This window comes from Nannospalax galili, unplaced genomic scaffold (assembly GCF_000622305.1).
Source record: "Nannospalax galili isolate Female #2095 unplaced genomic scaffold, S.galili_v1.0 scaffold1519, whole genome shotgun sequence".
In the NCBI taxonomy this organism is placed as follows: Eukaryota; Metazoa; Chordata; class Mammalia; order Rodentia; family Spalacidae; genus Nannospalax; species Nannospalax galili.
In genome coordinates, this window is record NW_008342631.1 from 1,225,011 (window position 1) to 1,243,588 (window position 18,578).

An 18,578-nucleotide genomic window follows, 5' to 3' on the forward strand; every position below is an offset into this window, starting at 1 on the left:
CTGGGAATTCATAGGACACTGGAAATGTCCTGCACGACTCTTCCCATTCAACACTGGACCCATCTCTCAGTTTTTTGCTTTGGGAAAGTTCTTGACTCTACATTATTTCATGTATTGTTCCTATAAGGATTTTTGGAATTTTTTTTTTCAGACAGGGTCTCCCTGTAGCCCAAGCTGGCCTGGAACTTACTATGTTGACCAGGCTGACTCAAAGAGATCTGCCTGCCTCTGCATACTGAATGATGGATTTAAAGTTGTGCACAACCACACCTGGCTTCTTAGAGATGTATTTTTTAAGTTTATCACTAAAATATTTTTACACAGTGTATTTTGTCTTCTGTGCCACTTCTGAGTGCCTATAGTACATGATTAAATATATTCACCATTATTAACAATTTATTAATTTATTAACCATTATGTTAATCATTTGAAAATTTCATGCATGCAACCAGTGTATCTTTTCACAATATAGTAAATTTTGTTTTCATATGCTTAGTATTTGATGGATTTAAATGCTCACAGATACAATACCCAAATTCAAACCTAGATATTGATACATGGGTAGTATCTGACTTTGTGTGTAATTGCTTTTTTTTAATTATTTTATTTTATTTTTCCAAATGTAGTGTTAAGTGACTGAAAAAGATATTATGAGATCTCAGTAATGATCGCATCTAGATTTGGGCTGTCATTAATTTATTTTTACTAGGATTTTTTTGGTTACCTTGTCCAGTCTTTGGTCAGTTTTTTTCAAGGAATACAGTGATGGGTTTCATGTCTTATATTCTGTGGGTTTTTTTATTTTATTTTATTTTTCCAAATGTAGTGTTAAGTGACTGAAAAAGATATTATGAGATCTCAGTAATGATCGCATCTAGATTTGGGCTGTCATTAATTTATTTTTACTAGGATTTTTTTGGTTACCTTGTCCAGTCTTTGGTCAGTTTTTTTCAAGGAATACAGTGATGGGTTTCATGTCTTATATTCTGTGGGTTTTTTTTTTTTTCTTTTCTATTGGTTATTTCTCACCATCTAATGCACTGTGTTTAGCTTCTTCATTCAAGAGAAAATTGAATTGCATTTGTATGTTATTTATTTTGTTTCACACTGAATTGGAGGTTATGATTTTTATCCATAGTTTTTTCTTCAAAGAAGAAATTTTTAGGAATTTGAAATTTTCTATCCTGGTTATAACAATGATCCAAAATTCATTTAAGTAAAATTTGCTCAATAAACAAGTATTTCCACAGATTCATTTCTTTTTTAGTTTATTTGTAATTTTCTTCCACTATTAGTTAAAAATACATGGTAGGTTTTTAAAATTTTTTTCTGAATCAGCTGAATTCATTGAGCTTGCCAATGACTGCACTCTCTGAGCCAGTTTAAAGAAAGCTGCACTAATTGGGAGGGGATGAAAGCTTTTAAAGGTTAAGTCCAAAAGGTAAAGTGCTTGGTGCTTTGTGTAAAACATGATTTACTCAAAGACAAGCAATCATATGTTTGTACTTGTAGGTGGGCAAGCAAGCAGTTCAATCAATTTTTTAAAAGGGCTGGAGAGATGGCTCAGCAGTTAAGAGCACTGACTGCTCTTGCAGAGGACCTGGGTTCGAATCCCAGCACCCACATGCTGGCTATGGACTGTCCTTAACTCCAGTTTCAGGGGAATCTGAAGCCCTCTTCTGTCCTCCGTGGCATTGCACAACATGGGTGCACTCACATACATGCAGGCAATACACTCATACACATAAAATAAAAATAATAAATAAAAATTTTTTAAAAGCACATCTGTTTTAGATGATGCTAGATTTGCAACCCATAATGTGATCTTTTCTAGAATATTTTCTATGGAAATCTGAAAAATTTTTTTTTTGTCTTTTTGAAGCAGGGTCTCCCTGTAGCCCCAGCTGTCCTGGAACTCACTATGTAGACCAGGCCTTGAACTCACAGAGATCCACCTGCCTCTGCCTCCCAAGTGCTGGGGCTACAGGCGTGCTCCACCACACCCTGTGGGAAATCTGAATTTTTTTTTATTCTTAGTTCCTCTAAATAACAATTTGTGGATATCATTGAAATAATGCTCTTCGTTTGTGAAATAATTCAGACCTTGAAGGTTTTTACCCAAAATTTTGGGAAAATCTACCTAGAATTTAAAGTGGTGAATTGACATTGCTCACTGTTACTATATCAGAATCAATTTTAAGCTTTTTTTCTACTTGGTTTTTGTATTATAAAATTAGGAATCATAACATTTTGTGAAAACATGTATAGTTCTCTATAAAAATTTCTTTCTACTAATATGTATTGATCATTTTAACTCTTCTGCTTATATTTGCTTACAGACTGCTTTATGATATATGGGAATTGATATTCCATTTTGTTTATATATTCTTTTAGCTGGTCGTTGGTTTGCCATAATTAATTCTAGATTTCTGGATGTCATTGTCTGTAAAGTGTGTTTCTTGGACAGAAGAGATACTTGAAAATGAGTTTGAATCCACTCTTCTTGACTCTATATTCTAATTGTTGGCCTGAGGCTATTTTTATTTAATATTATTGTAAGAGGGTTTTTTTTTTAATTCAATGTAGTTTTTTGGTGTTCTGCTGTTTAAAATCATTGATTAGTATTAATCCTTATTAGTAATAGTATTGAGCTTACTTTGTTTTCTGTGTTGTTAATTGTGGAATCCTTCTGGGACATGATACGTTCATCAATTACTCTTTACAATTGTATTCTGACTTCTGTTCCCATGAATGAGAGAGTCTTGCTCCTCCATGTACCCTGTTTGCATCCATAAATTCTAAAGTGATGATTTGCTTGCCATGAATTGGCAGATTTCTTTAGATCGACTTCTTCCTCCATCAAGTTTTTAAATGAAAAGCAGGTAAATTCTGTATTGTTCCAGTGCCATTTGATGAAAATGGAATCTTGTGGTTGAGAGGAAAGGTCTGTGAAGCCTGAAACAACTGTCTTCCCTCCCTCCTTCTATGATGGAGGGACACTGATGTGACTTTTTCTAACCCAGTCTCTCCCTCCAGGTACACTGCACAGGTCCACAGTGAGGAGAAGGTGTGGGTGTTCCTCCATCAATTTTAAGATATACTTTTTATATAAGTCAATTTTAATTAGTATGTTCGCTTCCAGTGTGATAAATGTCTTTTTACATTATTTCATACTGTTTTGCCTCTGGTCTTTCTTGACAAGAGATCTGATATTATTACACATTTTCTGCCTTTGTAATGAGTTGGTATTTTTTCCCTAACAGGATTAAGTATTGACTTTTTTCCTTACTTTTTTTTTCATGTGGCCTATGACTTGTTATGTAGAGCTCTGTTAATACTTATTTCAACATTCTAAATGACTCTCTTGTGATTTTATATCTGTATTTTTCATATCTTTTCTAATTTATTTTCATTGAGTACATTTTCACACTTTTGTTTTGATTTCATCTCCCTCTTTTACTCCATAGATTTTCATTTTTGTTCATTTGAATGTTTCTCAATGTTGGAAATTTATTCATGCATTGTTCTAGTTTGTTTCTTCATTGCTGTGACAAAACACTCTGACCACTACCAACTTGAGGAGGAAAGGATTTATTTATCTTACATCTTCCTGGTCACAGTTCATCAGGGAGCCCAAGGTAGGAACTCAGGGCAGGAACCTGGAAGCAGGAGCTGGAGCACAGGCCATGGAGGAATGCTGCTTACTGGCTTGCTCCCCTGGCCCCTGCTCAGCCTGCTTTCTTATGCAACACAAGCCCATCTCTCCAGGGGTGGTACCACCCACAGTGGACTGGGCCCTCCCACATCACACAACAGTCAAGAAGATGCCTCACAGACACGGCTACAGGCCAGTTCAATGGAGGCAATTCCCCAACTGAGGCTCCCTCAACCCAAGTTGACACTAAAGCTGTCCAGTACATGCATACTACATGTTCTTTATGTATCTTTGAGTGTCTGATTATCTCAGCCTTACTCTCCATATTGAAATGTCTTCTTTTTATCTGCCTGGAGAACTCAATTCTTAGAAGACATCCAAGGGTGTATAATGTAGAGAAACCCTGCACATGTGAAGAATGTGGCAAGTCCTTTAGTAAAATGTCACATCTTAGAAGACATCTGGCAATTCATACTTAACAGAATCCCTACAAATGTGAAGAATATGACAAGTGCTTTACACAGGCCTCACATCTTAGAATACATAAAAGAATTCATACCGGAGAGAAACCCTACAAATGTGAAGACTGTGCCTGGTCCTTTACACAAAAGTCAGATCTTAGATTATGTCATGGAATTCATACTGGAGAGAAGACTTACAGATGTGAAGAATGTGACAGGTCCTTTACTTGGATGTTAAGTTTCAAATTACATCAGAGAAGCCATACTGGGGAGAAACCCTACAAATGTGAAGAATGTGGCAAGTCCTTTAGTCAGATATTACATCTTAGAGCACATCATTGAATACATACTGGAAAGAAACCCTTCAAATGTGAAGAATGTGACAAGGTCTCTAATCACATGTCACACCTTAGAAGACACCAGGCAATTCATACTGGAGTGAAACCCTACAAATGTGAAGAATGTGACAAGTCCTTTATTCAGGTTTTACACCTTAGAAGACATAAAAATATTCATACTGGAGAGAAACCCTACAAATGTAAAGGATGTGAAAGGTCCTTTACTCAAAAGTCAGATCTTAGATTATGTCAGGGAATTCATACTAGAGATTAATCTTACAGATGTGAAGAATGTGACAGGTCCTATACTTGGATGCCAAGTTTCTAATTACATCAGGGAAATCATACTGGAGAGAAACCCTACAAATGTGAAGAGTGTGACAAGTCCTTTAGTCAAATGTCACATCTTAGAGGATATCAGCAAATCTGTACTGGAGAGAAACCATACAGATGTGAAGAATGTGGCAAGTACTTTAGTCAAATGTCAAGTCTTAGAGTACATCAGCGAACACATACTGGAGAGAAACCCTACAAATGAAAAGGGTTTGAGAAGTCTCATACTTGTATTTCACCTCTTAGAGATCATCAGAGAATTTAAAGGGAGACACTGCAAATATAAGGAATATGGCAATTCCTTTAATCATATCATAATCAAATGGCAGCAGTTATCATAAACTCATACTCTATAGTTTACAATTGCAGAGAATGTGGTACATCCTTTACCCTGGGGTCAATCTTTAGGAAACAAAACAGATCCATACTAAAGGGCTATATCTAAAAGTCTGAAAAATGTTGAAATGCTTATATTTATATATTATAAAACTTCAGAGTGTATTGAAGGAAAACATAGAATTAAGTACAAAATTGCCCAAACCTCTAACAAAAATTATTTTTAATTCATGAGTGTGAGAAACTAGAAACATAAAGAAAGTGAGGAAGACTTCACTTTCCCATCCAATTTTGTTGAATATTTTGATAGACATAACTTTTATTTAGAAACATTTGTCTTCTCAAAATGGAGTTTTTGCGAAACTGTAGTTTGACCTCCAACAAAATTCATAATTTTTACTGAGCATAGTGGCTTATACTTATAACCCCAGCACCCAGGAGGCAGAGGCAGGCAGATCTCTGTAAGTTCAATTCCAGCCTGGTGTACATTTTGAGTTTGAGGTCACCTGGGGTACAGGGAGACTCTGTCTCAAAAAACCCCCTAAATTCATATTTTCTAATTTGTAAGGATATTGTGAAACTGTGACTCCGAGTTGAAGGGATGTAGTTTTCTTCAGTGCCTTAGCAGTCCTTCGCCAGTGCCAATTGTTCCATAAATAATCCGTGAACAAGGAAAATTCCTCACAGAAGATTTTCCTTTTTCTTATGAGTGAGAATGCAGTTTAGTGTGATGTAGTTTGGCATATTTCTACCCTAGGAAAACAAAAAGGGAATTCTGAATCTCAGAAAGCAATCATTTCCAATGAATCATGGGTGAGAATAATCTGTACAGTGTATTAATCTATTGCTAAATAACACAATAGAAAAAATGGTTAGATGTTTCCAGCATTACTTGATGTGGTAAGAACAATAAATTAGAAAAAAAACTCAAAGCTTATCTTAGAAGATTTGTAATTTTAACATTTTACTATCCTATTACATTTTAGCCTAGGTCTTTGAAAATGGCAAATAATGATAAAATTTGAAGACACTGTCACCTGTAGTTCCATTATTGGGAGGCAGGCAGATCTTTGTGAGTTCAAGGCCAGCCTAGTCTAAATAGTGACTTCCAACCCAGCTGTGGTTACAGGGAGACCCTGTCTCAAAAAAAAAAAAAAAAAAAAAATGAAGACATTGTATGCCAAATCAGAGTACTAATGATGGAAAAAATAAAGCTATTATCTAAGATATTATTATAAATTATTATATTTACACAAAAATGTAGATACACAAAATGTGTATTCATGTATGTGTAGATAGAATCATGTCTACAGGAAACTTAGTTGTATTCCCCATACTTTAGCTTTTGAAGACTGTATACCATTTGTTAGTTTAATATGGAAATAAATTCAATCTGCCTTGCTTTCTAGGGATTATGTGATAATTTGTTTCAATTGTTGTTGCATGAGGACTGGTGAATCCATAGTACATTATCAAGACATCATTATTTGCACTGTGAATTAATAATGCCTCATGCAAAATTCATGAATGACATCAAAAGGTTGTTTTGCCTTATTTATTGAGTGGCACTAAGAATGTACTTCCGTGTGAAGTAGCAGTGCTGGGCTTCAGTCCTCTGCTAATTCAAAACAGCCAATCCTGAATATTTGAAATAAACCATATTTTGATTAATAAGATGAATACACGCACGTCCATTGAATTACTAACATTTTATTGAACTAAAAATTAAAAAAAATTATAGATATTGTTGAATGTTATTAATAAAAATTTTGTGTAAAACTAAATAGAAAAGAGAAAATAATCATAAAAAGTTATAAGTATATTTACATGTTCATGTTCATCCTAGATTAAAATTTTAGTGTTGCTCTTTGAAAATGGTGTGTAATTACATCTAAATTGTCTATTAATTTAAAGAAATCCTGTTTCTTTAGTTATTTTAAAATACATTTTGAATAAAATGCATCGAATTCGTTTTGAAACTGTTTGAAGCTGCATATAAATCGATGGTTTAGTAAATCAAGCATGTGTTTAATGTTGTAAAAATGGAAATTCTATGAAAAAACATTATCTTCCTTCCAAATAGAAACTATCATATCTTGGTCTGGAGAGATGCCTCGGTGGTTGAGAACGCTGGTTGTTCTTACAGAAGATCCGGGTTTGAATCCCAGCACCCACATGGCAGCTAACAACTGTCCATTACTCCAGTTCCAGGGGCCCGACAGCCTCTTCTGTCCTCCGGGGGCATTGCATGACACAGGTGCACTCACCTACATGCAGACAATATATGCATACACACAAAAAATAAATAAAATATTTAAAAAAGAAACTATCATATCTTGTTTCAGTGGATGATAAATGAAGACTAATACTCTAAGGATAATTTTTCAAATTTGGGTAAACCAGTGGATTGGTTTTCCCCAGGACTCTTTTCCCTGGGGACTTACTAAAAATAATTTACATAATCTATGTATTAGAAATTATATGATGTATTAGAGACATTATGATAAATAGAATGAAGATTATATGGCCTTATCATTTTAATCCTTATTTATAAGTATTGGTGTATTTAAAAATTGTCACTGTTTTTCTTTGCATCTATCCCCCACCTCATTGTGGGACAATTGAACACATGGATTTGGATTTTCCCTTACATTGAAAGAAAGGTGTAAACATGTGGCACTCTGGGTCTAGTTGAAGAATAAGACAACATAAAGGAGTGCTTACATGTATGTGCACCTTCTACAATATGTAATGAAACAAGTGACTACAGACAGAAATTCACAATGGTTATGTGTCAGTGAAATTCCTCTGCTGTGACAAAATACCTGAAATCTGAAGTAAAGTGAAGAACCTTTTTATCAAAATCACTGTTACAAAGTTTTTGATGCATATTTATTTTTTTCTATTGATATGGCTTACAGAGAAAAGAAAATGTAGGCATCTGGTAACTGTGTGTCAGAGGGGACAATCCTCATCCTGAAAGAGAGAGAGGGAGGAGCAGGATTGAAATAGAGATAGAGAAGGTCTTTCCAAGGGAAGAGGCAAAATATGTGCTTAAATGTACATTACTGGCCTACTCTCTGCCAATCATGGCTGAATGGAGGAACAGCTATGAAGTCATGGTCATTATCCAATGGCCTTTCCATAAATCTTTTTCTGAATCCTGATGTCCAGAGTCCAAATATTCAACACCTGAGACTCTGGAAGTTGATTTTGTAACCATAATCAAATGTCCATGACTTAGTAGCCAACAAAACAGTGGAAATGATGAAAGGTAGGTTATTTGCTCTGTTATACACGGACCACCTTCTCAAATGTTCCATACCTCATGCTCTGATTTTAGGTAGTGCTAGATGCCTAGGATAAGAGGCCCTGAGTTTGACCCAGCACAGTACTTAAAAGGTCACATATCTCAACGTTTCTGAATCTCCATATGCAAATTTATGTGATTTACTTGCATATTATACATTTGAGAAATAGTACATATTTTGCATTAGAAAATTATTATTTCTGTGACAATATCAGTGATTTTAAATGATTCCATGTACCACAACAGTGCCTAGGATTGAATTTGAAAATCGAAACTACTCTATAGAGAACATATTAATGTAAACATGCTTTAAAAGACATGCTCAGTATTCTTATAAGTGAAAAAAATTTCTTTGGTTTTCATTTTTAGGGGATATCATGAAAATATTTGATTTTTACAGGGAAATACATATGAGAAATGATCCTTTCAATTCCCAACTTTCTGTGGGTTTTCTGTCTTCCTTTTCGCCCCTAGCTACACAGGCATCGTGCCGCTATTCTTTTTCTGTATTTATTTGTTCGGGTTTAGTTATTTATAATTGCAGTTTCTCATGAGTACTTTGTAGTGTCCACTCACATTTTATGAATTCCACACTCTGATTATGTCCCTGACATATCTTGTATCAGATTCAATGTTCCAGGTAATTAAGAAAATTACATCCTTAGAAAAATGCCAGTATATAACACCTGTTCACAGTGCTTTTCCTAAACACATTGCAGGACATGGGTGTACTTACATGCATGCACTTTTTATATCCTGCCTTGTCCTCTTTAAGATCATTCATGTGTTTTTTTCTTCTTTATAGTGATGAAGAAAAATTAACCTAATATGGAACTACAGAACTATGAGCTTGGTATAACTTTGTTCTGTGTTGTAGATGAATAAGTACTAACAAATGTATTTGATAAGAACCTATGTACTCCCAATAATAAGCCTAATAAGTGTGCTTGTTGATGTATGTAGGAGGAACAGAACTTTGTAACAGTGCTTTTAAGGTGTTAGCCTTCTAAGCCTCTACTTTAGATCTGTGTTAGAAAGCTATATGAAGGAACTTCCCACTCTAAGCTTTGAGCTGTCAAGACAGACAAAATGACAGAAACCATAGTCTGTGAGATCCTTGAAGAATGCAGCCTCTTGTGGTGGTCTTGAAGAAACATTTTCAGCAATGTGTCTTATCTGTTCAAATAGCTGAGATTGTTCTAGCATCAGCAATACAGCATGTTACTGGAAATGTTAGAATCTTTGCCCACACTTGCCCAAAATACCTGCTTTTGTAGAAATGCTGTTTAAATTTCCCATTATAACCTAAAGGCACTTATACCTTGGTGCTGGAAGTCTCAAATCCACCAAATGATTACTGCCAAGGGCTGACGTGAGAAATCCTACAAAACCCTGTTTGTATTTCTCACCCATGCTTCTGTATCTCTGGAAAAGGTTAGCCCAAAGGTAGCCAATTATAAACTTCCTCTTCTCCCTGATCATGGTTTGATTCTTCTCTCATATCCAGGTCAGTCGCAGGGTAATTTTCATAGCAATTATGCTTTGAACACCCGTACATATTTATGTGTTCTTTTTGAGCTCTGTTTCTTGGAATTTTTCTAAATTGCTCGCTAAGGGAACATTACTAAGGAATTGATGCTTTTTTTTTTTCTTCCGTTCATCATATTTTTAGTATTTGGAGATGGGCTCTGCGCATCTGTATTTAGGTTGTTTGTAGTCTTTTCCTCGGTTTTTTATTCAAGGAGAATGGAATTTCAAGATGAAGTTTCAGGCTGGGTGTCTTTGGGGGTGTCTCAGGGGCAGAGTGTCTTAATAGGTCAGGTGTGGTCTCAGCGCACAGCAACCCTGTAAAGAGGCTGTGTACTGTATCCAGGGCTAGACTGACAGCCAGAGTCAGAGGTGAGTGCGAGGGGTGGGGTGAGTGGGTCTGGGAAAGTCACCTGTGTCAGAGGAGTGACCCAAAGACCAGAGGTGGAGCAAATTCAATGTGATTAGAGAAGGGGTGTGGCATGGGTCTCATCTGGATGTGAAGGTTCACCCCAACCACAGGAACCGCATGGAGTGGTTGGTGCAGAGCAGATGCAGGGCAGGTCCAGGAGGAACAGGCGGATGGGAGGAGAGTGTGGACAGTTTTTTTATCAGCAGTTTTTTGGTGTCCAAAACATTCTCATAATAATCACGTACAGTATTTGTTTTTGAGTCACCGTCTCCCTGCAACCCAGCTAGCCAGGAACTCACCATGTAGACAGGCTGGCCTTGAAGTCACAGAGATCCACCTGCCTCTGCCTCTGCCCCCCGGGTGCTGGGGTTAAAGGCCTGTGCCACATCTGACTTATGTACACCATCTGAATTAATCTGCTGCAGTTCTCAAATATGGCAGAGTGATGGCCAGTGTATAGGAATTACTTCAAATCAGTAGTTCCTCCCTTTGCTGTTGTGGAAAACACAAAGCTCTTCCAGTTTGTTCATCCCTGAATTCTGACTTCCATCTTCTACTTTTCTGTATCTAAGGGAGTGACATTTGGATCTAGGGACTTACCACCTATAGAGAGCTTGTTAGGATTAGTCACAGAAGGAATGATTACAGATTGTATTGCATCAGAACATATATTTTAGTGGACATCCACAACTATAGTTGTAAACATTAACAATGAAGAAGCAAACCTGTAATTTACCATTAATGTTCCAACTGAAATATGTAATTTATGATGGGAATCCAGCAGGAAAATGCATATTTTTATGTTGAAGTCCTAATTTTAGATCCTCTAATCCATAATAACATATGCATGCTGAATATGATATCATGCCATACTGTTTCCACAGTTAGAAAAGGCTTTAGAGAATATGACAATGTGGAAAAGCTTCTATAGAATAGTTATGATCAATCCCTACACCAGAAAATGCCTCTTGATCTCTTTGATCTCCTTGATTCAAGGAAAGCAATCTGCTGTGCACACACAGTCAAACTGTTATTGTTAATTTCAGGGCATTTTGACATTTAGTTATATGTCTGTGAACTTGTCCCAGGAGCAGAGGGAATTCCTAGATCCTGCTCAGAGCACTTTGCACACAGACCTGATGTTTGAGAACTACAGCTGTCTTGTTTTTGTTGGTGAGAATATTTTTCTTACAGAATTTCTTACTCATACTTAAGAGTTCCTTGGGGAACTACTAAATGTGTGTGGTGTTAACTTTGTGTGAATGAGTCTCGCATCTCATAAAGGGAAATTCTCATTTCAGAAAAGACCACATCAGTGTAATTTTCTCTCTTCTCATGTTTGTCCTTTCGGAGGGGTTATACTTCTTTCATTTTGTTCCATGGTTAATTCACAAACTTTGTAGCATATAATATCATCACCCCAGTCATACAGTTACATTTCTGACATGGAATTTGGGCTGAACACTAGTTATGCAATCTGAAGAAGCTCTGTAAATATCAGTGTTCTAAGAGAATATTCCAGTTGGAGAGTCATTGGTAGAATTCCCTGTCGTGTTCTCTCTTTATGAGCACACTACTGTGTTAGAGATCAGGTGCTTTCTGAAGACTCAAATCCTGACTCACCCAGCACAGGCATACAAAGGTGTTAGAGCACTTGGTGTTTTGTGCATTAAGCTGCGATCACCTGGGGTGCTGGGTGTGATGGTGATATCTTGAAACACGTTGAAGAGGCAGGTGTTCCTGAGGGATACATTGCTGCACACTTTGTGTGGAAAAAGATTATCATCAATTATTTGAAATTACATTTGTGAGACATGGAGTCAGACATCCATAAATTAAAATGCAATATTATAGGATAGAGTCTACTTTTTAATATTTTTTTAAAAGTTTTATTTGTTATTTTTATGTGTATGAATATATTGCCTGGGGTATATAAGGGCACCCATGTTGGGCAATGCTCATTGAGGTCAGAAGAGGACGTTGGATCCCCTGGAACAGGAGTTACTGATGGGTATTAGCTGCCATGTGGGTGCTGGGAAATGAACCTGGGTCCTCTGCAAGAGGAACCATTGCTCTTAACTGTTTAACCATCTCTACAGTCCCTTAATATTTATTTTTGAAGAAGAAGAACTAAATGTATTTAGGGATGCAATATGATATTTTGTTCTCAATGTACATTTTTGAAACTATTAACACACCTAATGCTTCATCAATTCACATTTTAAAATGTATATATGGAGGAAATGTCATAGCTTTGAGACTGAAAACTGCCTATAAGCCTAATTATTATAAAGTGACTGCTCCTTCAATATTGCCTGTGAAATTTCAAGAATGTGAGACTCTTAATTTCAAGTATAGTCCTCACAAATCATTGGAAGAGACACATTTAATGTCTCACTTAAGTGCATGATAAGCCAGAGAGTTAAAAAAACTTTTTTATTCTATTGTCTTGGACATTCAAATGCATAACCTAAATTTCCCTCAGCCTATGAAGGCATTTTGTAAATTTGGCCCATTTATAGGATGGAGTTCCACTCAGTATTAAAGGAAAAGGAAATCAAGGAATTTGCAGGTGAATGGATGGAACTAGAAATGGTTGTATTAAATGAGGTAAAACAGATGCAGGGAAACAAGCCACAGGTGCTCTCTCTCCAGTGTGGCTCCTACCACCAAATCCTGAATAGATACTTAAAGGAAGTGAATTCAGTATGGACTAGAGAGAGATTCACTCTCTAATTACAGCAGTGCTGTTTGAAGAACAGGGAATCTATTGAAATGCCCATTGACAAATGAAAGATTTACTGAAATGTGATATTTCTAAAGAATACACTACAATTCCATCATAGAAAAGAGTGGAACCTTCTCATACTTGAGAACAGGATTGATCTGGTAGACAATGTATCAGGTAAAGGAAGTTGAAACACAAGCAGAATATGATCTCAGTCATAAGAGAAATAGAAAAAGAACAGATAGATGGTAGATGCCGAAGGTAAAATAGCAGTTTGCAGTGAATGGGGAGAATGTGGTGTAAATAACAGAAACAGTGTCATGGCTGATCTATGACACAGCAAGGTAAATAAAAATTTCCAAGTTGCATTTTATATGTTAAATTTTTTAGAAATTATCAATTTGTATACACTTATCATAGGAAAGGATAAAATTTTACATGTGGATATATTAATGATGACTAGATCAATATCCAGTGCATATGTATAACAAAATATCAAGGAAATGTCAAAAATATGTAAAATATGGTGTCATCAGACAATACTGGTTTCATTTTTATTAAAAGTTACTTATTTAATTTTATGTCATGTGTTAGAGTGCTGTGCTTGGGCATATGGAAGTGCAGCCATGAGAGCCATATCTGTGGAGGCTGGAAGAGAGCATGGGAACTTCTGGAACAGGTGTTCAGTACAATTGCCAGCACCATGTGGGTGCTGCAAACTGAACTCAGGTCCTCTGCAAGAGCAGCCAGTATTCTTGAACTCTGAACTGTCTCTCCAGTCCCAAGAATAGACTTTTAAAATTCACAATGAACTAATTGTGAACTTTAGCCTTTAAAATAAAAACTTGCACTTGTGCCTCCCCCACAGTTCCTGTTTATGAAGCTAAGTAGAGGCATCAGTGATGTTTCACTTAACAGTCGCAGGCAGAAGACAGTGAGGCTGGGGGTCAGCTGCCAGTGCTTCTGAAGGAAAGCTTAGTTTAGCTGCTATTCCAAAACCATGTTACTCTGCCTTGTGTAGATAAGGAGTTGAAGCAGCTACATTCCCATGAATGTAATAGAAATTCTTGATCTTGTTGGCAGGGTGGGCCACTGGCAGGCAGGAGAGGAGAAACTTCTATCGCAGTCTCCATGTTGAGCTCTACCTTCCTGCACATCTACTGTGGCGGCAGATAGGAAAACGGCCTATTTGGTTTTCTGTCGTACTTCTTCCTCTTGTTTATTGGCAGATGAAGTGGATTTTCAGTGAACTGAAGGAAGTTTCTTGAAAGAAAGAGAAGATTCTTAATATATTGCTTGGAAAGGAAACTCACAGAAGGAGGAGAGAGATGGCCTCTTTTCAGGTAAATATATACAAGAGCCTGGACTTTGTAAACTTTCTTTCTCTAAATGTTTGGTAGTTTGAACTTGTAACATTTTCTCATCCAGAGACCAGCTATGTAGAGCAGACTAGCCTGGATCTCACAGAGATCCTTGTGCCTCTTCCTCTGGAGTCCTGGGAGTAAAGGCCTGTGCTACCATCCCCAGGCCACCTTAACTCTTTCCATATGTATCAGCTATGTAGCATATCCACCTCTGCATTTTGTCCTTTGGTGCTTATGTTTTTCAGACTAATCCAATGAATTCATGACCAACCATCTCAAAAATGTTTCTGATGTAATAGATGGAAATTCAAACATGCCAGTCTTCAGTTCCTAAGTAGGGTGGCCTTGGGTCCTCATATTTCACTATATTATTGTTTGAACTGTATATAAGACTGATGTTTTCTTTTATTTTATTCTGATATTTTTTATTTTGCTCAACATTTAATCCCACCAACGTCATAGGCCTGATGGAGTGTGCTGCTGGGTTTGTTGACACCTGTATTCTTTTGTCTCCTGGGAGATGAGTCTCTTGGTTGAGCTGCTCTGCACCAAATCTGAGACTTTGATATTACTGTTTTTAATTTATTAGGAATAAGTTTTCTTCTGGTAGTTTACAGAGGGAAGCACAGGAATCATGACATGTACTGCAGAATCTCTCCTTTCATCACTGTGGCTTTCTTCCTTTCTTTGGAGAGAGAAACCTTTCTCATTTGTTTGCTACATACTGAGTTTTCCAGGTAGAGATTTTTGAAGCAGGCCTCTTTCTCTCTGTCAGTATTGCTACTTCACCCTCAATCACAGCACTGCCTCCATTACTGATTCTTTGAACCTCAGAAAAGAGCTCTCTTCATCAAATGTTACACACGTGCAGGTTTCTGATTTTGGAGGCATTTGTGTATGCAGCATCGACATTGTTCAGTCACTGTTGGATTTTGTCTTCATGTTTTCATTACTCTGTGCAGTGAAAAGCCCAGTTCTCAAATCCTCTTATTGTGGTGTGGATAAGTCAGCCAGTGTGTTCCTTGTAGGTAAATTTTCTGTAGGTAAATGATGATAAAAGAAGAAATTACCATAAAATATTGTTAGAATAACTATGCACGGATGTTTCTGTACTTTCTACATTACATTCAGGGTATAGGATTTTCTTCACAAGGATTGTGTCTTCTTGCTGTGGAGGGAGAGCACACATAGTTCTTTATCTTCTGCCATGTTCTACTCAGTGCTGCTGGAGAAAGTGTCCTTTGTAGCTGGGCCACTGGCCTCACTGCAAAGTCTGTTAGGAAAGGGCCAAGTCAGGCCCAGCCATGGATTATGTTAAGGTAAAAATCCATGTTTTAGCTAGGACTATAGTGCATAATTTAAAACATTTGAATTCAAGAAACAGACTTATAAATCAGTGTGTCTTTGCATCAGATAAATATATACAACTGAACTTATGTGCTAAAAATATAGGAGGAAAATGGTATTTCTGTGTTGAAGGTTTAATTTCTGTGCTATGCTCCTTAACATTATAATCTTCATAAAAATTTGGAGGGTCTGATGCTATTATTTTTTACACAGAGTTAGGGAGTAAATTATGGATAATTACTACTTTAAGAAAATGCCTTTAATCCCAACACTTGGGAGGCAGAGGCAGGCAGATCTCTGTGAATTCAAGGCTAGCCTGGTCTACATAGTGAGTTCCAGGACAGCTGGGGCTACAGGGAGACTCTGTCTCAAAAAGACCAAAGGGGGGAAAACGAAATATCCTTTTGAATAATTCAAATTTATCATCTAATTCAGAAATCATTTACTAATTAACTCTTTCTTTTCTGGGTCCAGTACCCTGTTTAAGTGCACATGGTCAAAATGTCATTTTTCATTTTAGGATCCATTGACATTCAAGGATGTGTCCATAGATTTCTCCCAGGAGGACTGGGAATGCCTAGACTCTGCTCAGAGGGCTTTTTACAAGGAGATGATGTTGGAGAGCTATAGAAATCTGGTGTCTGTAGGTGATGAGGTTTTTCTATCAGAATTTTTTACTATTCTTCATCCTTTGATAGATAACAGTCTACTTTGTACATAGGTTAGTTTTGCCATGTAACTCTTGGATTCCTTAAAAAATAGTGTATTGATGGGGCTGGAGTGATGGCTCAGCAGTTAAGAACACTGGTTGTTCTTGCAGAAGACCTGGGTTCAAATCCCAGCACCCACATGGCAGCTAACAACTGTCCATAACTCCAGTCCCATGGGATCTGACAATCCCTTCTGACCTCCGCAGGCACTGCACGACACAGGTACACTTAACTACATGCAGGCAATACACACATACACATAAACTAAAAATAATAAATAAAAACTTTTTAAAAGTGTATTGGGAATGCCTGGGCATCATGAAGAACATGTTGATATTCTGTCATTATTGTCCATTTCCACTTGTTCAAGGAATTATTATTTTATTATAGAGGAATTATTATTATATTATTCTTTTTGGGGGTTAATTTCTTTAAAAATTAGTTTATGGGAATGTCTGGGCATCGTGAAGTACTTTTATATAATTTCTTTCCACTTCCACATCTTAGAGGAATTATCCAGTTTTATAATTTTTGGTGTTAATTTCAATGACCCATTAGTACATGATACTGTAGCCAGAATCTTAAAGTTCCATTTCCATAGCTGCATTTGTATCCGTGATAGAACTCACCATATGAAAACTGAAAAAATTTCTATGTATTCTAATGAGTCTGTCAGAAAATAAAAATTGGGAAATTGTTTGGAGACTCTGCTCTTTTTCTGAATATTATCAGTGGAGCACAGTGCTGTGTTATAAATCCAGTACTTTCTAAAAAGTCCAGCAGGCATCATCATATGCCTCTTTCTCATACAGAGGTCTTGCTGTGTGTAAACCTGTTCTGGCCTCCTGTCTGGAGCAAAGGAAAGAGCCCTGGAATGTGAAGAGAGGGGAGACTGTAGCCAACCAGGTAGGTTTGAGTGGATGAAGGAGAGGCCCCGGTGAGAGGTCCTAAGTAAAGAAGGATGAAGACCAGAACATGGTTTTGCCATAGTCTATTCCACTAGAAAAAGATTCTGATAATTTAATTTATATCAGTTTCATCAAGATTTTACCTGTAGTAAACGTCAAATGAATTCTTTTATTGTGTGTGAATTATGTGGCAATTACTAGTATGAAAACATCACTTGATTTAATTATTTAATTTTACCTGCTGAATAATTTTTCTGAGTTGTAGATCAGATGAAAACAATCCACAATTGACGGTGGGGTAATGTGAGAGGAAACAGATAAAATTCAGTTTCATATTTGAAATAAGCTAAAAAGAGATGACTTTAGTTGCAGGGTGTGGTGGTGCACACCTTTAATCCCAGCACTCGGGAGGTAGAAGCAGGTGGATCTCTGTGAGTTTGAGGCCAGCCTGATCTTCCTAGTGAGTTCCAGGATAGCTAGGGCTACAGGGAGATCGTATCTCAAAAAGAAAAAAAAAAAAGAGAGATTACCCTAGTTATCACTATACTTTCTCCTTGGAAAATAAGGGAAATGCTAATAATGTGAGGAATGTTCATGTTCACTACATAGCATGAGTCAAGTACTGTGTATCTACTCTTCAAACATGATGCACATCACAAATTCATAGCACATTTCACAAAATAATTAAGTTATTATAATCAAAGTGTCAGCCATCATTATCTAGGGGCTCTTTTAACCTTGGCAAATGTGACTGAGAGAATGATGGAAGAATTTTGAACTAACCTAACCTTTCCTCGGGTATCTTCCACTCTGAGTTCTTGACTGTTTATTCCTCCTGCAAGAGATTTATGTAGTTAAGTTTGAGAACTCATAATCTTGCCTCTTGACTCTTTACAATTTTTTTAAAATTTATTTTTATGTTATGTGTATGTGCTGGCTTGCTTTATTGTCAAGTTGACACACCTGGGTTGAGGGAGCCTCAACTGGGGAATTTCCTCCATTGGACAGGGCTGTGGGCATGTCTGTGGGGCATCTTCTTGATTATTGAGTGATGTGGGAGGACCCAGCTCACTGTGAGTGGTGCCACCCCTGGGCAGGTGGGCTTGTGTTGGATAAGAAAGCAGGCTGAGCAGGGGCAGGGGAACAAGC

General features: G+C 36.9%; 1 protein-coding gene across 2 annotated transcripts in view; it reads left to right on the top strand.

The window, feature by feature from the left end:
* Positions 1–17,759, top strand: part of LOC103738630 (protein ZNF738-like) — a 108,251-nt gene extending 90,492 nt beyond the window's left edge. Inside the window, exons 3-4 of one of the 2 annotated variants that reach the window (XR_003850428.1) lie at positions 14,184–14,443; positions 17,334–17,759. The gene's annotated coding sequence lies outside the window, so the exon portion shown is untranslated. Of the gene's footprint in view, positions 1–7,206; positions 7,260–14,183; positions 14,444–17,333 lie in introns of those variants that run through there. The other variant, XM_029566224.1, reaches the window with a different exon arrangement.
* The last annotated feature ends 819 nt before the right edge of the window (positions 17,760–18,578 follow it).